The sequence below is a fragment of the Photinus pyralis genome, unplaced genomic scaffold (genome assembly GCF_008802855.1).
Source record: "Photinus pyralis isolate 1611_PpyrPB1 unplaced genomic scaffold, Ppyr1.3 Ppyr1.4_LG8, whole genome shotgun sequence".
In the NCBI taxonomy this organism is placed as follows: Eukaryota; Metazoa; Arthropoda; class Insecta; order Coleoptera; family Lampyridae; genus Photinus; species Photinus pyralis.
The window spans coordinates 9,766,610-9,793,099 of record NW_022170819.1 but is presented as its reverse complement, the minus strand read 5'-3'; the positions used below and the strand labels follow the sequence as shown (position 1 = coordinate 9,793,099).

At 34.6% G+C, this 26,490-nt stretch overlaps 1 long non-coding RNA gene across 1 annotated transcript; it reads left to right on the top strand.

Moving 5' to 3' along the window:
- The first annotated feature begins 3,065 nt into the window (after nt 1-3,065).
- On the top strand, nt 3,066-3,536 carry LOC116179308. Its single transcript, XR_004146992.1, has 2 exons — nt 3,066-3,255; nt 3,305-3,536. It is a non-coding gene; the product is annotated as an uncharacterized LOC116179308 (long non-coding RNA).
- Nucleotides 3,537-26,490: the final 22,954 nt, after the last annotated feature.

The following is a 26,490-nucleotide window of genomic DNA, read 5'->3' as shown; positions in this document are numbered from 1 at the left end:
AACAGCAACAGTGAAACTAAATACCTGAGCACAGTGTTTCACTTTCATTTTCCTTATTTTTTCAGGAAAAACATGTTCGTCTGTTAATTTAGTAAAGGTACTAAACCTGCCGTCAAGTTTGTCAAGCTTATAAGTACTTATGATGTGTTTCCAAGAAGCCACTTTCTTCTTGCCGTCGTGAGTGAAGATCAAATCTTTAGTTAATAAAACATTTCTGATACCTTTAAGAAGATGTGGGCAATCAAAAATATGTACAATTTCCTTATTATCTATAATGTAACCTAAAAACTTATTTTCTATATTACTTTTTACACAGTTTTCATTAGTTTCTTTTAGAAGCTGTTTAATGGCAGCCGCATTTGTGGCACCTTGATCGCTTACTGTGGCAACAACAGTTAAACCACATTGAAAAATATGTGACAGTAAAACTTTTATCATTACAACTAAATCTGGAGTTTTCATAGTAAACTCGCAGTAACAAAAACAAATAGGTTGCTTCCATTTTCTGTGGATGCCTTTTAACATAAAAACCGTTGCGTGATCAGCAAATAAAGCCCTGCGTTCATTACCGCCCAAGTCCACAAATCCCTCAATGAAATCGCCTTTTTGATTGTAGTGAATCCCAGGTCGCAAAGATACTTCGTCAAACATTAAAATACAATATCGATCAAGCCTTTTCATTTTATGTACAATTTCTTGTAGATGTTCAAAAATGTGTACATTCAATCCACAATACAATGGTATTTGAGCCAACATTCTCTTTAAAGTTCTCGGTGATGGTAAAGCAAAAAAATTTGTCGATAAAAATCTATACAACTTTGGACCTTGCTTATAGGCAGAAATTGCAAAAATTTTATCATCCAAAGTAAACCTTCTACCTTTTGCTTTTAACTTTTGATTTTTCATTTGATTTAAAACAAAATTAAAAGTTGTTTTGTTCACGCACTTAAAAAGATAATGAAAATTCTTGTTGTTAGTGATAGCCTGATATTTTTTCTTTAAAGAAACGTGCCTTGCATCTAACTGTTTTACTTTCCTTTTATAATATTTAAGCAAACGGATCTGCTCCTGACAGTCTGATCCAATCCCTAAATATTGACGTTTATTTTTTCTTCGACAACCTAAAACAAAAAATTATTAATTTTAACTTGACCATCATGCCAATAAAATGCACAAATCTCAGTGTGACGCATATTCTCTTTTGTGTGCTAACATTTTCAGTTAAAATGATATAAAATTACAAGTGTTGAAGTATTGTAACTACCACAATATAATTACACCACTGTTGTTAAATTACTACTGCACATTTACTTATTAGTTTCGACATTAAACTTACGTTGAATAACAGTAGATCTTGGCGCCTTCGTCGAACAAAATTGGGATGTTGATGGTACAGCCTCATCACTTATTAATTGTATCCCCTCCAATTCATCAACATCCATTTGAATTGGTGCAATTATAGAAGCTGGTTTGGAGACAAATAATGTTCTCTCTACAGTTACCTTTCCATATGATTTAATGACTGGCGTAACTGAACCAACAGGTGAATCAAGAGAAGCTGATTGGCAGGCTAATGCGGCTACAAAACAAAATTATATTAGTGCAAAGAATAGGCCATATTAGTAAGTTCCCACCTCGAACACTTTCTGGTGTCTTAATAGCACATGTAGTGAAAGGCTGGTGAACATGCAAATATTCATCTCCAACGTACACTGAAATAAAGTAATATAAAATCAAAAAGTACGCTTCAGTGGCAAAGAAACTTACAGGGTAAATGTAATGTTGGCAATGCTCCACGAATCAACCTATTATTTGAAATGCATCTCTCATCAAAATGTATGTCACAAATTTTATACCAGCTTAAACTTTGAGGTTTCACTGTAAATAGTTTGTCGTTACCAATCCGCTGTAACCACACATTCCGAATGTACTCCGTGAGGGGAAAACTAAATCTGTTAAAAAAAATTAATCCTAGTTAGATTGTTGACAAGGAATAGATTGCAATTACCTTCTACTTCCACTGTTTATACAGTTAGGAACACAACAGGATCGGGTTTGAGTTGACATTTTCAGTATTATATACTTATTAAACACAAGTATACACCAGCTTAAGGTAAAACACAAATAAAATAACGTCTATTTCGCTTTTGAGGAAAAAACAACAGAAAACACAACGTACATATAAAACACGTGCACGTAACAAATAACAATTTGCAAATGGGCAAAGCGTAAACATCCGGTCACGGACCATCAACGGACCCGTGTCGGATTAACAGACATCTACATGGCACGTGACTGGTAAAGTTCCATGATAATTGAATAGTTTGCCTATCGGTCTCTCAGGTGGCAGCACAATTTCACTGACCAAACACGCGATTTAAAGTGTCACCCCCCTGGGTCAAACCACCGCAAAGAATGAATTTGTAGTAATAGTCAAGCATGTTAAAATTAGTTGTAGAAAGTTAAATGTAAAAAAGGGAGATGTTGTAGAAGCGTGAGTTGAGACACGGAATCTGAATAAAGCATTCGTCATTCAGCACTCCATGAACGTGCATCGTTATTAATAAACTCTCTCGATCCCATCATTATAACATGGCCAGAGTAATACTCTTCTTGTTCCATAGAAGGACGACACATTGCACGTGTAGTGCCATCTATGAAACCCCAACAATTATTTATTGCTCCACCCTTATTATGAATAGCCTAATAGTTATTTACGTTATAAGTCCGGTAGGTTACTTGTAACAGTACGAGTTAGACATTATGGACGAGGCGACGTCAGGAGCCGAGTCAAGAATGTCTTAAACGAGTACTGTTACAAGTACTACCGGACGTATATCGTAACGTATTTTATTTCATACTGTAAGTCTGTTTTGTATCATTATTTCATTTCAAAGATTACAAAATTTCATTATAACCGCTTTCTTTTGCTACGGATTTTACGATCCAAGCACGTTATGTCGCATTCAGATCAAATGAACGCGTTCTTTTGCCAATACGATCAATCCCCCCTTAACCTCGTTTTCGGAACGCGATCCGCATTCCCCTTTCCGCCCCAAATCAAAGTTTCAAACAGATTCAACGGATTCAATCGCAATTTTCTAACCTTACTTTTTATTTCTTGTTTATTTGCAAAAATTGTTGCATTTGCCAAAATGTGCTCCGGAAGTGGAAACTTAACATTAAGCTTACAAGAGGCAGATGTTGTTTATGATATTGTTGTATCCCAGGAGGATTATAATCTCGCCACAACAGGTTTTAATTAAATGAAAAATGTCAATAATTACAATTTTAATGCTTTTAGATATGATTTTTGCCCAAGAATTACTAAATAACCATAAGGAAACTTTGCAAAACACTGTAGTGGAAAAGTCACCAGAAGAAAGGTACCTTACACCCAGTACTTCTACATATAGTGAAGATTCACAGTCAAGCGAAGCATCTTGGTCTGATGCCGAAACACTATTGTTGATATCTTTATATCATGAAAATAAAGATGCCTTTACGAATGCAAAAAAACGGAAGCATGTTTGGGAGCAAATGTCTGCACATAATTATTTTGTAAGAAATTGGTAACATCGTAAATGATAAATGTGTAATATAATTCTTTTAGCGCAAACCCGAAAAGTTGGAAAGGAAGTGGACCAATTTACTACGGGTATACAGGTCTATAAAAGATAACAAGGGCCCCAAGAAAAGTGGAAGGGGGGCACAACATTATAAATATTATAACCATATTGACGAAATTATTGGCGATAAGCCATCACCTCTGAACCACAAGCTGTTATTAATGTAGGCATCAATAGAACAACAGTCCCTGGATTAGAGACACATGCAGATACTGACAAAGAAGAGAATATAGAGAGTGAAGGAACAAGCGGTACATCTACGCCAACACAATCAATTAATGAAACACCATTAAAGAAGCGTAAGGTATATAACTTGGCAACGGAAAGGTTGAAACAAAAAGAGGTGCGCCATAAGGAAAGAATGGAATTGGAAAAAGCAAAAATTAAACTAGAAGAAAAAAAAGTTACTTTATTGGAAAAATATTTAAAGATAATGGCAAACGAACAAGATTCACAATAAGTTTTTTTTTTATGTTAAAAGAATTGATAATAAGTTTCTTAAGATTTATTTAGCTGTGTTTATGTTATTAGATATTAGTTTATTATATTATACAGTTTCCATAAATATATCGTCATTAAAATCTTTACGCATTTGGCATATATTGTGTAACACGCAAGATGCCCCTATACAATTTATTATGAAACTTGTCGTAAGATTATCAAATTTTTGAAGCCTCCTGAAACGACCTTTTAAATGACCATACGCATTTTCGACCACAATTCTAGTGCTAGAGTGCCGGTAATTAAAATCTTTATCATCATTACTTAGATGACCATTATCCTTTTTTGGAGTACTCAACCAGTCTAAAGCAGGGTATGCAGAATCTCCTATTAATTTGTATTTGCCATAAAACAAGTCTGCAGGATTTTCTGTTGCTGTTTTATATAAGGCAGAACGTCGAAAAACCCTAGCATCATGCATAGATCCAGGCTCTCCTACATAAATGTCAATAAATACCATTTTGCTATTTACAACCCCTTGCATAATGATGCTATGGTATCCTTTCCTGTTACAATAATCTTCAGGGTGAACTTTAGGTCTATTAATTCTAAAATGGGTTCCATCTATGGCTCCAATTACATTACTTATATTTTTCTTTTTTTCAAAGCTTATAGATTCATCAACAGCTTTAACATCAGTAGGCCACTTTATATAGTCACCACTAATCCTAATAAGATATTCCGTAACAACTTTTACAGTACCATGTGCACAACTTAATGTGACATCAAACCTGTCCCCAATTTGTCGGAAAGTTTCAATGTTAGCCAAGTACCACACAGTCAATAACACTGTCTTGGTACTAGTAACACGAGGCCAACCACCCTGTTTGAGTGAGACATTAGGATCATAGCGTTCAATTAATGTGGAAATACTAGTTCGGTCCATTCTAAAATGACTTTTAAAGTCATCCACTGTATAATTCAGAACTATTGTTTCAACATAATCCTTAATTCTTATGTGATTGTCCCTTTCATCATCGTCACTACTATTACTACTTGAAGTACTCATTGCATCCATTGGGGTTAACAATTGATCCTAAAGGTGAAATAAACGATAGTCAGGAATGTAATAAATAATAATGGTTTGTTACCAAAACAAATTTGTTAATATCCATCTGGTTTATTTACTAACCTAACAAATAAAAAATGTCAGACGTGAATTACGTTCTTTTGCAACTGATTCTATCGCAAATAACCCAACCTTACAAAATCATGTTCTTTTAATTTTTTTACGTTCAGAAGTTGCGATCGGAACTGCACTGATCTGGATTCAAAATCCAAAAGTAAAAGAAAGCGGTTAATATTGTAAAAATCGCATTACCTTGTTTCTGTGGCAACGGCCGTTGCTATAGTTTGTAGTTTGTTGACAATTGAATTTTTTTCACTGAAAAATTGACGTTATAAACGTTGTGGGATGTTCCACTGTTCCCGATACAATCCTGTCGAAATCTCATGAAGCAACCGAAAAGTTGGTTCCTAAGAAGTCGGCCGCAAGGTATGAAAAAGAGTACTAAGTGTTTTGCCAATTGAGGAACGAACATGGGGCGAAACAAGTAGAGGAAAAAGTCATGTTGGCATACTTTTTGGACGCAGTAAGTTTTTGAATTGAGATTTTTTTGCCTGGGTATCGGTGTTAAAGCGTCATGGAGCATGGAAAAGCTCATCGACGGCAGAAAAATACATCGAAGGCTCGGTAGAAGGAAAAGTTTACATTGCCCGTATGATACAACTGATACAAGGCGGCGAAAATTTCATTGAAGTTCTACAGCAGAAGGAATCAAACATTACTAACTCGACATCCAGTAATAACCCAGGCGTAGTGTTGAGGGCAATACAAATTGTTTCATTACAATCAATGTTAATGTTTGAAATAAAGAATTACAGTCAAATTTATGTTGGGGTTTTCAATTAATTGTGTGAAGATGTCAAATTTGATGTATACAAATAACAGTCCGGTAAGTGTTGCTTAGCGACACTTACCGGCTCCGATGCTGTAATAACTCACCTACCGGACTCAAAATGATAGTGTAATCGAACATCTACCGGACAGTATGAAATAAAATACTTAATTGTAACGAATGTGGACTGTAGTTGTTTTTAGTTATTGAGATACGGGGTACAGTTTTACTGATAATTCAAAGGGATCTTATGTGATAATGATCTCATAAAAGATAAAACCCTAAACGTTGCAAAAATACCTACTTTCTGCATACAGCCCAGGTAGCAGAGTGTTGTCATATAGACGTCAGTTTGACGTAATCCTTCGGAAATGACGTCGAATGACCAATGGTCGACGAAGTTTAACGGTACTTTAATACTAATATTTACGTCAATATGACGTCGGTGCACTTCGACTACTTACATATGTTATTTTGAAGCAATAACAAAGAAATTTATAAATATAAAACCTGCAAATCTATAATCGGAGGACGACCTTATATCATATATTTGTGTTTTCCAACGTAACAGATCGATTTTTTAAATGTACCGCTAATGTAATCGGATAACTTTAAAATATTCAAAATATGTAATACTTTTATTCTTTATACTATACAAATTTTTTTGCAAACAATGTCTTATGTTACGTACCTACTCAATGATCTTGATAATTGACTACACACCTATAATGATTTGTTTATATGAAACCTTGTTCTAACATGGTGACCGCTTTTGGCTAAATTAATACTGGGTGCCTTCAAAGACAAAAGTAATGATTGTTTCATAGCTCAACTGCAGAAATGGTAGCTAGTGTATCTCTTCTCCAACACATTGTTCTCTACTTCTGTTCAAATTAGTTAATATTAATGTAGACTTGGTAATATATATTACAAAAGATAAATTTTTAAGGAGTCTCGGGATTATTACTTTTGCCTTTGACATATATCTGTTGTGAATATGTCTTTCATCTTAAATTATTTCGTTACAGAAAACCAATTTTCTGACCTGCAAGTTGTTAATTTGCCTACCGCAATAACTCCCAAGAGGTCTTTTTTAGCCAATGATGTTGGTACACCATCAGTCTCTTCATTGGATCCAAATTCAAGGACGAACACCCCTAGCTTCTCTGATTCTCATATCGAACCTCGTATCGAACACACGAATTTAGGTAATGGTGAGAATTATTGTGCGTTGTATTTTGTTAACATCAATTTTGGATTTAGATTTAAATAATATTATGCCAACTTTACTGCATATAAAGGAACAGAACAATCAGATTCTTAAATGGATTAGAAGCCAGGCGTCTCACAGTACGTCATCATCCACATATGAGCTGCCTAATGATCTTCCTGTCACATTTCCGATAGTTCGACAAGTAGATGTTCCCATAATCGAAGAATACTTACAAAATGATAGACACCTAACAAATTTGGTAAGAATATTAATCTTAAACAATTGCAAGTAATAATGTAAACACATTTCTTTACCAGGTGCTGTACTTTTCAACGTTAGGTGGGCGTGATGTGTCCTCTAAAACGAATAATATCCTAAGGAATATATTTTGTGACAACCTTGCAAAAAACTATAGTTTTTACGGCACTAGGTCACAAAAACAACCATTCCACGACAAACAATTGAAAACTGTTGTAGTTAGTAAGTACTTTATATAGGTTAAGGTTAACAGAATAATATTAGTCACTTTTTGAAGGAGCTGTGCAAATCCACTCCTAAAATAACAGCTGATGAGATCTGCGGATATATAAAAACTTGGCTGAAACACGCTCCCTAAAGAGAGGCAAATACATTGAGGCAAAGACAGAATCGTGATCGGCGCACACCTTAATAGGTACTAACATTAAACTTAAATAGCTTAAGTTTTCGATAGTGATTAGTGTCGCTATATTATTAGTTATTTCGCTACCTAGTTTAACACCAGTTTTATTCAAAATGTCAAATAATAAACCAAACTATAAATTTAAAGATTTGGTTGGTAAAAGGCAAACATACAGAAGAGTAGCGAAGGCATTGAAAACTTTAAAACATAATTCAAACCTTGAAGTAAAACAAAATGTTGCAACACAATCTCACATAGATAGCGAGGGTCAAAATGAAATCAATTTTGTCGAAACAGAAGTAGCCACTATTACTAATAATGAAGTAAGTGATTCCAATAATGCTAAAGAAATCAACTTTCTTGAAACAGAAATAGTAACTTTTACCAATGATGAATTAGTTCATTCTAATAACACAAATAATGACTGCAGTGAAAATAAAAACAGTTTTATTAATAGTATACGTCTTTGGGCAATTACAAACCATGTAACACATTCTGCCCTTACAAACCTCTTGCATGTTCTACACCCAGAATTACCCCGGGATAGCCGTACCCTTTTAAAAAACCCATTTACATTTATCTGTAAACAATTGGACGATAATGGTCAATATTGTCACTTTGGTTTAGAAAATCGGTTAATATCATTTCTGTCTTATGGTCTTATGGAATGGTTTTTGATAATAATACTATTTCACTTAGTTTTAATATCGATGGCTTACCTCTGTACCACAGTTCTAATAAACAGGTTTGGCCAATTCTATGCCTCTTAAAAAATACTCGAAGTAAAACATCCCCATTTATTATAGGACTTTTTTATGGATATTCAAAACCTAAGCCTTTAACATTATACTTAGAAGATTTTGTAAAAGAACTTAAATGATTACTGGATTCAGGCCTCACATTTAATAACATAATGTATACTATTCAGGTGCATAGCTTTATATGTGATTCTCCAGCCCGTGCTTACGTACAGTGCATAAAATCGCACGGTGGATATTCCAGCTGTGAAAGATGCATGGAACCAGGTGAGTATGTCATGGTAGGGTAGTTTTAAAAGGAATAAATGCAAACAAAAGAACTGATCAATCTTTCGTTTTACAAAGCGATGAGGATCACCACATAGGTGAATCACCTTTGCTTACACTTCCAATTGGATTAGTATCTCGATTTGGGATTGACTATATGCACTGTATATGTTTGGGAGTCATATGCGAAAACTGCTTGTATCTTGGGTGAAAGGTAGCCTAGCTGTACGCTTAAGGAGTCAGTTAGTTAATGTATTATCTGAAAATCTGATTTCATTAAAAAGTTTTATACCAGTGGAAATTAATAGAAAACCAAGATCTTTGTCAGAACTCATGCGATGGAAAGCAACAGAATTCCGAACATTTTTACTTTATTTGGGTCCACTTGTTTTACTTAATGTTGTTGATCAAGCAGTGTATGAACATTTTTTATTGCTTCATGTTGCTGTTGTCCTAGTAATGTCTGAACACCATATTGCTATGTTTGGCAGTCAATTATCTTCACAACTTTTCAATTTATTTGTAACGCACAGTGAACATATTTATGGTAATGAGTTCTATGTGTACAATGTACATTATTTAACTCATTTACATGATGATGTTGAGATATTTGGCGTTCTAGACAATTTTTCTGCGTTCCCTTTCGAAAATTATTTGGCCCAAATCAAGCGTTTAGTGAAATCTCCCGACAATCCTTTGCCTCAAATCTCTCGTCGCCTATTGGAAATGTCCCATTCATGTGATCCTTGTCTAGGAAATTTAAGAAATGACGAAACGAATCATAAATTTGAACATAATTCAGGACCAACAGCACAATTACTGTGCAAACAGTTTAAGCAAATTACTATGGATGGTTTTAGTTTTTCCATTTACTCTTATTCTTGCGCTGATTCTTATTGCCTGACCAAAGATAAAATGGTTATTCGCATAGAAAATATATTACTCTCCTCATCTAGAAATACTTTAATTGTGTGCAAAGAGTTCAAATCATATGAATCCTTTTATAACTATCCTTTTAATTCAAATGTCATTGGTATTGTTAAGATTAAGGATTTATCACTTGAACTCAAAGTTATTACACTTAAAGATATCACTGCAAAATGTATAGTTTTACCAACTAATACAAAAGATAACAGTTGGATTTCAATGCCTTTAATTCATACGTTGTAATAAACAACCAGATCTTTAATTAAATGCATATTATTACACAATATAATATGGTTTTAAGTTTTCATATGTTAGGTGAAAGTATTTTTATTTTGGTTGAAATGTAGGTACATATTTTACATTATGTTATTTTTTGTAGTTTCTTACTAAGATTTAAATAAAAATTTTGTATAGAGATTGTGTCATTTAATACCTCCAAATACGACAATCAAGGTCTCTAAAATACGTCATTTGACGTATCCAAATACGTCATTTCACGTTGATCAATGACGTCGATGGGCTGTGTCATGTTGTCGTCATATTTCCGTCATAATATCGTCATATTTTTAGTGATTGTGACGTAAAATGCGACCATAAAAGCACGTCATATTGACGTGACTCTGCTATCTGGGAGTTCCATTCTTTCTCGGTTTAACCACTGAAGACTATTAAGGTCCTCTAACAAATTTCCTCTCTCTCTTAAAACCAACTCGCTTGTCTATTATTTGAGGAATTTGATTGAGGAGATCGATTAAAAAAACCCCTTCAAGTCAGCTAGGTCGCATGGATACGCCAACCTTCTTAGTAAAATTAGGAGGGCTGTAAATCCTAAAAAACAAATACAAATATAAAAATATAAATAGGTATTTTGTAGTTTAACATGTAAACGTACCACTCTACTCTATCTGCAGCATCTGTAACAATTGTCTCAGGTATGCGGAGAACGCGCCTTAATCTACCAAGATGCTCTCTTCTAAATCTAAAATTTTGCAATACTTCCTCGTCGGATAACAAATTTAAGTCAAAAGGAAGTCCTCCGATGTCTACTTATTGCGATCAATTAAAATATTATCCATTATTACGAATTCTATGTCATCATCTCCTCCGCCAGCAAAAATCACAGCTTCCAAAATTGCCTCCATTCAAAATTTTATAAATTCCAACTCTACGAGGAAACTCGTACCTCCTATACAACCCAACAACAAAGATTTAAAACGTCTTAACAAAAGTGAGGTTAAAAATAACGTCACACACGCGTGTTTCCAATAACTCGATTCTTTACATTATTTAGAGCTGCAGTAACGTTTTCCCTTATTAAAATAAGGTTATATTTAATTAAGGTTAACCTTATACAGCTTTGTCCAGTAATGGGATAGTTAAATAAACTTAAAATATATAAGTTGAGTATTTTTATTAAAATAACAACATAACATGGCGCAGTCAGGGGTCAATTAAATGAAGACATCACGGGTGAAAGGAAAAAACTGAGGATTGCAGAAATATCGGAAGAATATTATCGTGCACGAGCCCACAAGGACCAACAGAATGGAAACGCTAACCCAACCGAAACCGATGAGCATGAGTGGAGATCTGGGAAAGAATTGGAAAATTTTCAAAGAAGATTTTAACATATATTTACTTGGATTTGATTGTAATTAAAAAAAATTTTTTTTCCTAGCTACAGGAGGAACAGAGAAAAGTCGAAAGGTGCAAGCGGCAATATTAATGCATTGCATGGGGAGAGACGCCAAAGAAGTCTTGAATACCCTGGAGGTTAGTGATGAAGTAATTAAGTCCTTGGATGATTATTTCATTCCCAAAACCAACACAAGTGTCGAACGGCATAAATTCAACACTCGAGTACAATTACCAGGTGAAACCTTCGACGCCTTTCTCAGCGACTTGAGAAAAATTGCAGGAAATTGCGAATTTAACACATTAAAGGATGGGCTGATTAAAGACAGGATCGTGTGTGGAATAAAAAGCAAAAGGATCCAAGATATATTGTTACGTGAACCAAACCTGGACCTGACGAAGGCGATGGAAATATGCAAGGCAGCGGAGCAAACCGATGCACAATATCAAGCAACTGGTGGAAAAAACCGACACAAATGTCCCGCTTATGGACGTGTATGCAGTCAATGTAAAAGGTATAATCACTTCGCTCGTAAATGTAAATTGACAAATCGTGTGCATAGTATTGATACCAATAAGAGTGCTGAGTCAAGTAGTGATGAAGCGCAGGAATATGTGTTGGGATCACTTGAGGTGGCAAACATCAATTCAGATTGGTATCAAAAGGTGAAAATTGTTGATGAGAATAAATCCATGAATTGTAAACTAGATACTGGAGCGCACATAAATGTGATCCCAAAACATATTTACGAAAACTTACATTTAAAGTGTAAAATGCAACCAAGTAAAATAGTAGTTAGGAATTATGCAGGGAATAGATTGAAAGTAAATGGTTCCTGTGAATTACTTTGTAGAGTGAATGAAAAGACGCAAAATTAAAATTTTATAATTATAACCACTGATCAAAATTCAGTACCAATTTTGGGTATTGACAGTATACAATCTTTAGACTTGGTAAGGTTGAATGTTGGTGGAATAACGAATGCACTGGATAAAAGTAAAATAATTACACAGCATGCTGATCTGTTTGAAGGTGTTGGTAAGATAAAAATGAATCCAGTTCATTTTAAATTACGAGAAAATTATGAACCGGTAGTGGTGCCCTGTCGTAAAATTCCCTATCAACAAATAGAAAAACTGAAACTTAAATTAAAAAGAATGGTTAAAGATGGAATTGTAAGCCCCATCAATGAACCCACAGAATTTGTGAATCCCATAGTTATTGTAAATAAGCCAAACGGCAAGATTAGGATATGTTTAGACCCACAAAACCTAAACAAAGCTATAGTTAGGGAGCATTACCAATTGCCTACATTTGAGGAATTAACACATGATTTAAAAGGCATGAAATATTTTTCGGTGCTTGACGCGAATAAGGGATTTTGGCAAATAACTCTAAGTAAAGAGTCTGCAAAGTTAACTACGTTTGCAACTCCATTTGGCAGGTTTCAATTCTTGAGATTACCATTTGGTTTGTCCTGTGCACCAGAAATGTTTCATAGGGTTTTCACAGAAATTTTTAGAGACATAGCAGGGGTAAAAACATATATTGATGATTTAATAATTAATCTATGCAAAAACCAAAGAAGATCATGACACAATTTTGAGTAAGGTATTAAATAGAGTTAAGGAATCAGGTATTAAATTAAATAAAGAAAAATGCAGATTTGGGATAAGCGAAATTAAATATGTAGGGTATGTGTTGACAGAATCAGGCATTAAACCAGGTAGCGACAAAATTGAAGCTATTCGGCAGATACCTAGTCCACAAAATTCAAAAGAATTGTCTCGATTTTTAGGAATGGTAACATATTTATCTAAATTCATTCCTAATTTATCAAAATTAACGTATAATCTTAGACAACTTACAAAAAAGGGGAGAGAGTGGCTGTGATCAGAGATACACGAGAGAGAATTTAACAAACTAAAGACAACACTAAGTAGTAATCCTGTACTTCAATATTATGACCCAAACGAACCTATTACTCTTTCGGTAGATAGTTCCAAATATGATCTGGGTGCAGTCATTTTACAAAAAGAAGGTCCCATTGCATATGCATCCAAATCATTAACGGACGCCCAAGTCCAATATGCTCAGATAGAGAAAGAGATGTTAGCAATAGTTTTTGGATGCCAGCGCTTCCATCAATATTTATATGGCAAAACATTCACAGTGGAAAGTGATCATAAACCACTTGAAACTATATGCAAGAAAGCACTAAGCAAATGTCCCTTACGGTTACAGAGATTATGTTAAATCTGCAAATGTACCAATTCGAAGTCAAATATAAGCCAGGTTCGCAACTTTACCTTTCTGATGCGCTATCGAGAACTAGTTACAATGATATCAATTTCGAAATAAAGGAGTCAGAAATCGAAGCACAACTTAATGCCATTGAATATATCAGTATATCAAAAAAGCAATGTAATAGGGTAGCGGACGAAACAAGTGAAGATGCAGAATTAATGGAATTAAGTAAGGTAAGGTAAGGGTTGGCCCGAGTCAAAGAGAGAACTTAAAGATAGCATAAAACCTTATTGGAAATACAGACATGAGTTAGTTTTAGCTAGAAATCTAATTTTTTAAAATCAAGAAATAGTAATTCCAAAATCCTTAAGATCCGAAATGATTAGTCGTCTCCATTATCAACATATGGGTATTAGTAAAACTATATTAAGAGCAAAAGAACCAATATTTTGGCCATTTATTACCAAGGAGGTGACCGATATAGTTAGTAACTGTCAGGTATGCCTCAAATACCAAAATAGTCAACAAAAAGAATCCTTAATAACTAAAGAGATACCGACGAGACCTTGGCAATTTGTTGCTGCAGATTTGTTTCATTACAAAAACAAGGAATATTTATTGGTAGTAGATTTTTTTTCTAAATTTCCTGAATTGGCGTCCCTTAATAATGATACCACCTATGAAATAATAATACATAATATGAAGTCAATATTTGCTCGACATTGTAAACCTGAGAAGTTATTTACAGACAATGGTCCGCAATTTGTAAACAAAAATTTCCAAAAGTTCATGAGTGAATGGGAAATAATCCATCAAACCAGTACCCCAACTTACCCCCAATCAAATGGATTTATTGAACGACACGTTCAAACCATAAAAAGGCTAGTAAAGAAAACTATTCAGGATAGCAAAGATGTATATTTGGCATTATTAGAATACAGAAACAGTCCAATTAATAAATACCTACCGTCTCCAGCTAAATTACTTTTTGGTCGACGTTTAAAAGGTCACTTACCTGTTCATGAGAATCTCTTAAAACTAGATTACAATATTGACACTTACATAAAAGAACTAAAAAGAAATCAGCATGGCCAAGAACATTACTATAATAAAAACTTTAAAGATCTAAAAGTATTGCAACCTGATGATGAGATCATGATTCAAAGTAAAAGTAAATCGTGGGAACCAGGCAAAATAATTAGAATAGACAATGATCGTCCTCGATCATATGTAGTTCAAACCGATAAAGACGAAAAGCATTATATTAGAAATCGTAAATTCCTTCGTAAGTGTGAAAAAACAAATGTTTTGCAAGATCACATTTATGATGAGATACTTGATAGTTTTATACCTATGAATAAAAATGTAGAAAACCAACCTAATATAGAAACGGAGAATGTAAATGGGAGAGAAATAGAAAGTAAGGAAAATCAAAGAGAGGTAGTACGTGAAAAAGACAATACAGTGACAAGGTGCGGGAGAACAGTAAGAAAACCCATACGATTGAAAGATTTTGTCTAAATACCATGTGATTGTTTTGTATTACAGTATTAGACATAAGTAGAATTAAGTTTTCATTTGTAAAGGTATTTTTAAGAAAGGGAGATGTTATAGGTATGATGTAATGTGTGTTGCCTACCAGCAACCAGCGTATACTGAACCACGACATGACCTCGGTAGAGACACATGTGAACGGCTGGCAATGAATTAATGTAATGGGATAGTTAAATAAACTTAAAATATATAAGTTGAGTATTTTTATTAAAATAACAACATAACAGTCTTTATTTCGTCGCCAAATCCATAGTCTGAATGTAAGAATTAAAAATTATTATAAATTAGGCTATTTAGGTATTTGTTGCTTTTTCGTACAAGTTTATAGAGATTTTATCTGCTTTATCAGTTTTTAAATTTTTGTTTACAACACATTTACCCCGTAAAAATAAAGGATTGGGGTAAATGTAATATATCAAAATCACATTTACCCCTTAAGCTCTTACATTTGCCCCTTTCTTTTTTTCACGTTAAGATGGTTAGATATTTGGTGCGTTCGGTATTGCAAATCTGAACCCACTTTTCTCACTTTTTGTTCGAAACGTGTTCGGAAATTGCACTCCGTTTTCTTCGTTCGCTCTAATCTCCGTTCGTTAATGTACTTTGCGAACACTCCGATCTTCCTCTGTTAGCTCCGGATAAAATCACGGAGCTAACGGAGCATGCACGAAATGTCATAAAAATAACCTAAAACTTTCTGCAGCATTGTTATTGTATCGTGCGTTCATAACCTTCACAAGGCGTTGTTGTTTTTTGGCAGTTATTTTGGTTTTTATTTTACGTTTTATAAAACATGGAACAGGTGCAAGTTTTAGACGATACGACAGAATTGCGTAACATTGATGGACAAATTTATCTTTACCATAAAACTAGTAAGTACTTAAGTAATGTTATGTAAATAATACCATATAATTTTTAGCGGACAGCTATGCTGCCGTGTTAATCCAAAAGGGCGTATCTGCAATTTTATCAGAAAGTGAGTTAATACGTTTATATGTGTCTTCACACGCAATTCTATCATTCTATTAAGATCGTCAGGCGTATCTACATATACTTTGGATGCAAAACGTGAATAAAAAAAGGGCGTATCTACAATTGAAGATGTTTTGTTAAACAGAAAAGTCGTATGTGATGTTGTTATGTAGAATGGGCGTATCTACATAATTTTTCGTTAGTTACGCCGTTTTCTCTTAACATAACCCTGCAATTTTACCGCCAATTTATATGCAATGTATTCTAACCTATATTTTTTGTGTTGGGTGTGTGTGTAAGCTACTCCGGGTTTAAATAGTTTCAGTGTGGTAGCTCTTGTGAATTATGGAAAATAGAGGTAAGAAGCTAGTCAGCCTTGCATTAAATAAGGAACTTGCTAATAAAATTAGTGACTTTAAACGTAACAAAGCGCGATTTAAAGATGCAGAAGTTTGTGACCCAGATTATATACCGGATGTTGAATGTTATTCAGTAAAAGAACAAAGTAACAGTGAAACAATTAGTAACGCAGCAAGTACTGCTGGGTTAAAAAGTGGTACGGGAGTATCAGTATCGTTAGCACCAAAAGTAAACAAAATAAACGTTTTAAGTCATGTAATCATCAACCCATCCATTCATCAGTTTCCAATTTATGCTGGCAATGTTAATGAAGTTCCTACAGTTAATGAAGGACTTGTTAATAGTGATAGTCAATTCATTTCCTCCTTGTTAGATGAAATGTTGGATAACGTAATCCGGCAAGTATGCAACAAAAAAGGTGAAGTCCGAAAGCGAAAAACCTATGCACAATCAGTAAAAGAAAGAATGCAAATAAAATCGCAGAATATTAAACAAAAACACAATCTGCAAGGATCTTGTAAAGCACAATGTAAAAAGAAGTGCGGAAAGATAATTGATAACAACCATCGACGTATCATAAATACGCAATATTGGGACATGTCTAAACATGAACAAAAGAATTTTATTTTACATAGTGCAACCATAATGGGCATTAAAAGAAACACTACTGGAAGATCCGATTCAAGAAGGTCGAGAACCTTTAATTATTTTTTCAAGGATGCCAAGGGTGAGCCACAAAATGTTTGTAAAACATTTTTCCTTGGCACTTTAGGATATGCAGCTAGCAACGATAAAGTTGTAAGAAATGTTTTATCAAAAGCACAAAGCACATCACTGTCAGCAAAAGCCGATGGACGTGGCAAACACAACTCAAAGAAAATTGATCGAAAGATTATAGTTGAGCATATCGAATCATTTGGTCCAACCATTTCCCATTACCGAAGGGAGCATGCACCACAAACAAGATACCTTCCAAGCGACATAAGTATCAAGTTGATGTATGATGATTTTAAGAAAAAACACCCAAACGTTGTATTTTCGTATTATCTATATCGAGAAGTTGTAAGCAGTATGAGTATCAGCTTTGCCAAGTTAGGGCATGAAGAATGCTGGACGTGTGAAAAGATGGAGCAACACGGAAAGAATACTGGACACACGAAGAATAATTTGAACTTTGAATGTGAGGAGTGTACACGATGGAATACACATCATAATAAGTATACAGAATCTCGCAAACGATACGAAATTGATTCATCATCGATTCAAGACCGAAACAAATTAATAATTACGGTAGATTTACAAAAGGTAGTTCATCCAGTTTTATTATTCTTTATTAATTATTGTATTTTTAAGGTGATCATGCTTCCGAGATGCGATACATTTAAGGAAATTCTCTTCACTCCGAGAATCATTGCATTTAATGAGAGTTTCGTGGTTGCTGGTAAAAATAAAGTAATTGCTCCCGTCGCAGTAGTTTGGCACGAGGCCATTGCAGGACGGTCCAAAGAAGACATTATTAGTAGCTTTTATGCGTACCTCTTGTCAATCCGAGATATAGAACACCTTGTTATATGGCTGGACAATTGTTCAGCCCAAAACAAAAATTGGTGTCTGTATTCTTTTCTTGTTTACATTGTAAATTCCGATGAGGTACGCCTTCAATTCCTGGAATTGCGATACTTTGAACCTGGTCATACATTCATGGCGGCTGACTCGTTCCATCACCGTGTTGAAGTTGCTCTTAAACGAAAGGGTAAAATATATGACTTTTTAGACTACGTAGACGCTATAAAGAGTGTGCCAGCAAAAGTTATAGAAATGAGTATCGAAAATTTTTATCTCTGGAAAGATAATTGTTCACAATTTAAACTTAACAAAATTACCCCACGCCCATACATCTCTGAAATGGTAGAAGTTAGTTTTGCGAGAGGAGACAGAACAATAAGTTATAAAACAGATTTCAATCAGCCTGCTGTGAAACTCAATTTTTTAAAAGCGGCGTGCCAGAAAAGCGGAATTATTAAACCAGACTGCAAAACTGCTCCCAGAGGAATTTCGAAGGACAGAAAAGACTTAATCATTAGTAAATTAGGCAGCATTATGCCTACAAATCGATTAAATTTTTGGAAAAATATACCCGTACATCAAATACCACCTACCGATCTTGATGAGGACTAGTTAAGAATAGAATTTTTTTTTCTTTTATGTACTTTTTATTAGTCAATTTACTCTTTAAATTGTTGTCTTCGTTCAAATTCTCAGAAATAAAATTGTACAAAAGCCAAGAAACTTTTTTTTTTATAGTTACGCCCTATTCGGTAATGAAAATCAGTACATTTGTTAGGTTAAAAAGTCGTATCTATCAAAAGTCATATATTTAGCAAAAATTATAAACCGTGGTTAATATTGTTAGAAACTTAACCTAATTTGTCGTGACATTAGCAAATAACGATACCTGTAACTTAAAACCACTTGTTGGCAATATAAAAATTGTAAAACAACAAATATCTCAAAAGTAAAATTTTGTCAGTTACGCCCTTTTGGATTAACACGGCAGTATAGGTACTCGTTTGGAGAATGGGCCTTGGGGTTACAAAGTGTCTCTCGCCTACTACTATAGTGAATGATCTAATTTCGTATGTAGTTAGTTGAACTATTGAGCACAATTGATTATTGAGGCACAATACGTAAAAAAAATTGGTTCATTTTTGGCTAAGTGAACGGACCCTTTATCATATTATCATAGCATATTATTGTCTAATTATCTTGTATCTAATAATTGACTTTTTACGTTCTGCAACAACGCTGTTATTATTATTGAATTAAGAACTTATAAGTTATAACTTGTTAAAAAATTAAGTCGGATATTCATCTGAAAACTATATTTAGACGATCGTTGTATCAAAGGTATCCAGTTACCGACGTGCGTAAGTTTATCAATGCCATGATGTCACCGTAGCAAAGACCGTAGTCAAAACATTCTCTCTCACCTCTCTACTCATTTTGAAGTGAGTATCTCGGCTATATTGTATGAATTAAAAAATGTTGAAGAGTTTCCTTTAATCACGTTTTGTTACTTGCCGTACGATACCAGCACATTCTAGATAATGAATACTGGCCACATTTTCTCCTATCTCACTGACCTTCTATTCAGATTTATTATTCAATGCTACTACCAAAGAAAGACTATCCTCCTCCAGGATAGTCTTTGCTAGTAGGTACTCAAGCATTTTCTGCTAATTAAGGGCAGTGGCGTCATAATCTGGACCAATCTAAAAAAACGGGGCAATATTCAATATTTATTTATTATCTCTGACAATGTGAGCCATTGCATGAGATACGTCAAATGTACACAGTAAACATATAACTCCACAATTTAAAATACTAGAACACGTTAAAATAATTACAAAAAAACTAGTTTCGAAAACAAAAGTTAAAAAACTCATCCACAGTATATGGTGCTTGAACTAAAAGAATTGCTTTTATAGCCGCCCTAAAACTCTTTAATGTTTTCTGACCTGTTACACTTTTGGGGAGGATATTATATAATTTAATTCCCATTGACGTAGAAGAAATTTCTGCTAGCTTAAGCCTTGACGAGGTAGTTACAAAATGTACAGTCAGTGTACAGTGTGTCTTCGGTCCCCATAATCATTGAAAGTGACATAATCAGCATCTCCCGCGAAAAAATTAATTATATCTAATGTCTCCCCATTCATCCCAAATACTACCATAGAAAAAGCTTTAAGAACAGATTTAGGGATACAAATAGTTGGAGTTGAAGTAGATGAAGACGAATATCGCTTTTTCCTCAACATAAATAATGTCAAAGGCTACAAATGCAGTAAATCAGGTTATACATCCAATTTATGTAGGTAATGAAATCTGAGATAAAAATCAAAAACGACCTTTCACCACCTCTTCTAGTGAAAAACTTCATGAAACCACAAAAAATAAATCCCAAACAACATCAGTTAATTCCAAAAACCTTAGAACCACTACATCCAGTAAGAGTCGCTCTTTCAGAAAATTCAGATAATTACCCCTTCTAATTTCGAGATTTCTACTCAAAGATTTATAAATCCCCACAACCATTAGAGATAGCATGAAACTTTATGGAAAGCACATAAGTACCAATTAATAGGTAGACTTCAGGACTTACATAACCGACAGACGAAATACAGATTTGCAAGAATAATCTCACATAAAGAAAGCTACCCAGCTGAACCTCTTTGGCTTTGGACTAGGACTAGGCTTCATTTGAACGGATTCGGCCGAATTTCAAGATATTCTGTTTAACCCTTATAACTCTCACTATGGCTTTGGTCGAGTTTCACTTTATTGTCAAAAATGGTAATTAAAACAGAATCAAATTCCTATCTTTTTAGTTACCTTTAAAATAAGATGAAACTAGACAGGAGTTGCTCCAAAATATACTTTTTATGGCCCCTTATTGATCCTGAAATCCCCAAATTTTTTTCTTCGCCCGTTTAAACCTTATAGCTTCGTCCTGTGACTTTTGGGAAACCCTGTATACCAAAACAAAGAAAAATGCACAAGGCTAGTTTAAAGCTGCAAAAAAATCTCGTTGTCACTTTATCTTTTTTTTTGTTATTATGACAATGGACGTAAGCGTAAGTAGAAAAGTTCACATTTCTGCCCTCAATACTAGTTAAATCTATACAGCAAAATCCCCCTGGCGGTTAATCAAAACTTTACCTCAGAGTGCCACCTACAAAGTCCCTGTGGCATCCAACCCTTCTGCTCTGTCTCTTAAGCATTCCTGATTTCTACTTCATAGTGTTTGATTCCCTGATTAAAAAAGGTTACTCAGACCTTGGCCTTTAATTTTAGTTATCCACTTTAATTGTTAAAATGGTATTCACCGCCTCATTAATGTAATTTTGTGACCCGGGCAGTCTCACTGATTGTCACCCTCCCCACTCCTCACTATCCGTTTAGACCCCCTGAGATTTTGATGTCAGCACAAAATTAGAGCTAATTTAGGTCAGTAGGACACCAAAGTGGGATGACCGGATCTCAATTTTTACATTACAGTGCAACCTCTTTAATTTGGACAATGACATGCAAGAGTTGGGTCGGTCTGGATTACTGAATGCTATATCTTCAAATAATTTTTTAATTCAAAAACCATAAATTCTCCTGAATGAAACATATAAATATAAATTAAAATTCAAATACACATATTTTAAGAAAAGGTAATGAATTCTTCCCTTGCTGGGAGTATTCCATACCCGTCGGTGCTACCATTGCTCCCCAAACTGCCAGCGCCTAAAACTCTCTGTATAAAATCTCTTTAGAAACGTAAATTTGACCGCATTCCATAGACAATAATCGTACAATCATTTTGGGAGAGAAGGTAACATTGGGGGGTATGAGGGTATTGGAATACCCTCTCATGAATGCAATACAGAAAGGATAATCAATTCTTCCTGTAGTGGGTGGTGCTACCATCGGCCCATAAAACTCTCTGTATAAAATCTCTCTCGAAAAGAAAATTTGATTTGATGATTGCATTCCGTAGAAAATAATCATACAAACATTTTGGGAGAGGAGACGGAAACCCCTCTCCCCTAATGGAATACTTAATTAAAATTTTCCTTAAGTAGCTGTCATGGTGGTGTTATTTTAAGAAAAGATAATCAATTCTTCCTGTGGTGTCGTTGCTGTTGTTGACCTATGCTAGCTGTAACATATCTTCGAATTAACCCTGTATAAAATAGAGCGTTGTACGAGGTGTTCTTTCATTCACCGATGAGATCTATGCATTGCGCCTTTATTAAACTAACGAATGTAATTTTAATGTTGCACTATTGCAAGTAAATGTTACAATACTATGGCTTTTAGTTGTAGGAAGAATTATTATGGTGCTTTTTTACGCAATGAACGTTTTTCGTTTTCATTGTCGCTGTGATTCTTCGTGTTAGATGATGAACTTTCAAAAAGAAATGAGAGAGCACCTTATGATATATATCTGTGGTATTACTTTACAGCAGTTTGTGTAATCTGTAATGGGTCAATATGGGGAACAGCCAATATGTTATAAAATAAGAGATTGAATACAACTAAATAAATAAACTATTCAATTCAGTTACTTTTTATTACAGTTGCGATTGCAACTTTGGCAACGCACTTGTCTCTAATTCTGTGGACCCTAAAGTTCAAATTGAACGCTAAACTAATTTCAAAACGCTTCATACAGACAAGTTCCTATTTAATGTTAGATAAAAAAACGTCCTCACATCTCGTGAATGAGTCCATAACAGACTTAAGAGACTTATTTAATTATATTGATTGCGCTTTGAAAACGAAGCAGAACTATTTTCGAGTAATGTAGTTTAACGATTTTCGGAATACGTTCGCGCATATCAATTTTAGATTCTAGAGGGACATCTTTAATAAATCATTACTCATTAATTCATTATCCCTTAGCTCTGTGACGTCAAAGGCTCTAAAATTTTAAATTGCGTGATCGAGTCAATTGGAAAGATATTTCGTCTTTGAACTTTGAGGTTAGGTACAATCGTGTAAAAAAGAAAATATAGAAATTATTGTTTCCCAATTTTGGTCTAATAAAAGATTATTTTTATCAACAAAATAAAAATTCCCCCATAAAACTCTGTAATTTCGTACCTATCGAATGTATTCTGAAACAAAAAAACAAATTTAAGTTACTATTTTGACGGCCACAAGATAATTAACCCCTTTCAGTCCTTACAGGCACTTACAAAACAATTTTGAACTGCAATTTGCCCAAATTGTTTACATTTTACTATTGAAGCAATTGAAATAAATCAATTTTCAAAGGCGGTGAAAAGTCCCTTGGGTTCAAGCGATTTTAGAAAAAAATCGGCAATGAGAATTATTAAATTTGGTACTATGATCTCATAGTATAAAGACAGGGGAAATATAGAAGTTTCTGGCCATACAAAAAATTGGTAGTACAAGCTGCCCAAAAATGTTTCCTCCATTTCTTACATTTTAAAAACCACCGCTAGTGGAAACTAGTACTCCATATTTACCAATGGTTGTTTCATTTACCTTATCTGCAACACATGTTTATGCAACAAATACGGCCAAAGGCGAGTAGGTAATCGGTTTAGGCCGTCGAATGTATTTAATTGAAGAAACTTGTGTAACGGGTAATTTTGAACTTATTTATCAACAGTTTGGCCGTGATCGCGTTTCGGGATGGATTATATCACTTTCGAAGTGTTTCACCTTCCATGTTTAATTGTGCTGGTGAGTGGGCAGTGGATACGGCTGTAAAACAAAAGGTATGGAAACGGCAGCGTTTACTTTTTGAAAATTCTTAGTTTTGATGATCTTTTATTGAACGATAAGTTATACCTAATAATAATTCTATAATCACAACTTGAAATAAGCCTTCTATCATTTCGATCTAGAACTGGAAGTTAGAACACGAATTTATAACAATATTTTAATGTATGTCAGCTCTACGCTTTCCATTCCTAGTATATCCAATCCATATCGTCCAATTGACTTCGTTGCAGTAAAAAGAAATGAAAGAAATGTTTCCCGAGGGAAAAGTGTATTCGAAAGCTGCACTTAATTCGTCAATTGTTCAGAATTTTTATATAAAGCTGACGGCAATACTGTTGATTTTTGTATAGGAAATAATGCAGTTTATTATTATTTCTGATTTACGAGTAGTATCTCTATAAGAGAAGGAAATTTTGCATTAATAATTTTTAAAACTGAATTGTTAAATGTGTGCTGCTTTTACGACAATCTAGTACTCTCTCTCTCTCTCTTATGTTAATAATCTTTAGGATTGGTCTGTGGCAGTTCTCCATCCATTCCGATCCTTTAGCCAACCTTTTTAGTGTCAAGTAGGAGGTACAGCCCGCATTTCTACCATTATTTGGTTTGTTCCTAGCGTTGGTACCTTTCACAGCACCTTCCAGTAATGTCTTTAGCAAACCTTCGTATGCAATTCAGGTGTCCCTTCACTTTTTTAAAGTAGTCTACAGCCAAGGCCTATCTTCTCCAACCCTTCTTCATTTCTCACCTTGTCCACCCAGGGAATCATGCTTCGGTAACAGTACATTTCTAGCGCCTCTACCCTTGCTTTCCCAAGTGTCCAAGTGTCACTTTTATATAACAAAACGCTCCATATGAATGTTTTTATCAGATGTTTCCTAAGGTACAAGTTGGAGGTAAACAGTTTCTTAAAGGCGGCTTTAGTTTGATTTATTCGGCTTATTATTCATGTTTTTGATGTCCCACGGCCCACCCCATGTAATCTTGCTTCCAACGTAGGATCTTCACTTAGCGCGAGCACTGTGCAAGTGTAGCATGTCTACTCACCACCATAATTTTTATTTCAAAAAATATTATTCTTTACAATTACTACAAACAGATAGGAAATCAAGTTGCTAGTGCCGACCGAAGAGGCAAAAAAGCTTACTACACTTCAATATTTGTTAAAAACTCTAAATTATTCTGGAAAAGCTTAAAGGATTTGAACATTTCCGCCCATTTCCTCCGCGTCCACTTTCCATTCCCTTTCCAGCTCCTCTCCACTAAACCCCTTCCTACATAAAGAATTTCTATATACTGCTTCCATTTTTTTGCAATATCCCTTATACAAAATCGAACCATCATCCTTTAAGCTATGCACTTTGTCCTACTTTTAAAAAAAAACTGCTATGTCTTTTCTTTGCCCGTTTTGCTTTCATTTCTTATTGCTCTGTACTTTCTTGCTCCTTCCCCTGTATGGTTTTTTTCACCTTCCTTTTATAGCGCATTATATTACGGCACAAACGTCCTAACAGATTATTACTTTAATAGTATTTCTTAGCATTATTTATATTCTGATTTATTGTATCCTTTCCTTAAAAGTGTAGTTTACTAAGAAATCCGTTGAATGAATCAACTCTTTTATTGTTTACAAACACCCATATATTTTGATGAGCACTACCTACAAACATTAGCCGTCAGGATGTATGAGCTTGCGTCATGGGATGGCTCTGTTGCCTGTTCCAATCTACACCGTGGTGAAAGAGTAGGTAGGATCTGTACAATACAGTACAGTACAGATGGTAATTACGCTGTTCCGCTGAGATCTCGGCAATTACAATAGCTAGGGGCTTCAAAAAAGCTTACCGCTATAGTGTAGATGTGCAGGCTCTATTTTGAGCTAAACTACTCGTGAGATCGATAATTTGAAACTTTGCTAATAAAATGCTGATCTACATTACCAAAAATGCGCTTCAATCATGCATATTATGCTGATTAACACGTTGCTTTTCTATTATCTCAATAATTTCCTCTGTTTTTGTGCTGTTTATCATATTTCATAGTTTTCAAGTTCACTTATCTCTCCTCTATATCCTCTATTAATGTGATTACAAATATGACCTTTCGCTATAGGCCACTCTTACTTCCTCAGATTTTAAACTCTCTAATTTGAATTTGAGGTCACATATACCTACCACTAAATTATGGTCACTGTTGACATTTGGCCCTGTAAAAGCTCTGCAGTCTTTGATTTGGTGTTAAATCTTTGCTTGACTAGAAAATAGTCGATCTGGTCACTTCGACTATCACCTGGAGCTTTCCAGGTGTACCGCCTCTGAGGATACCGATTAAACCATGTGTTGCATACTCTCCTCTCTCCTCTTTGGTTCCCATCGCTAAGCCCAAAAAGCCATCATTCCCTGCTCCCACTATCGCATTCCAGTCTCCCTTGATAATTAAATTGTCTTCTCCCTTAACATTACGAATAACTTAATTTATCTCATCATAAACCTTTTCCACCTCATCATCGTCATGATAACAGTTGGTAAATACGCTTGCACTATTTCCGTCCTGTTTGGTTTA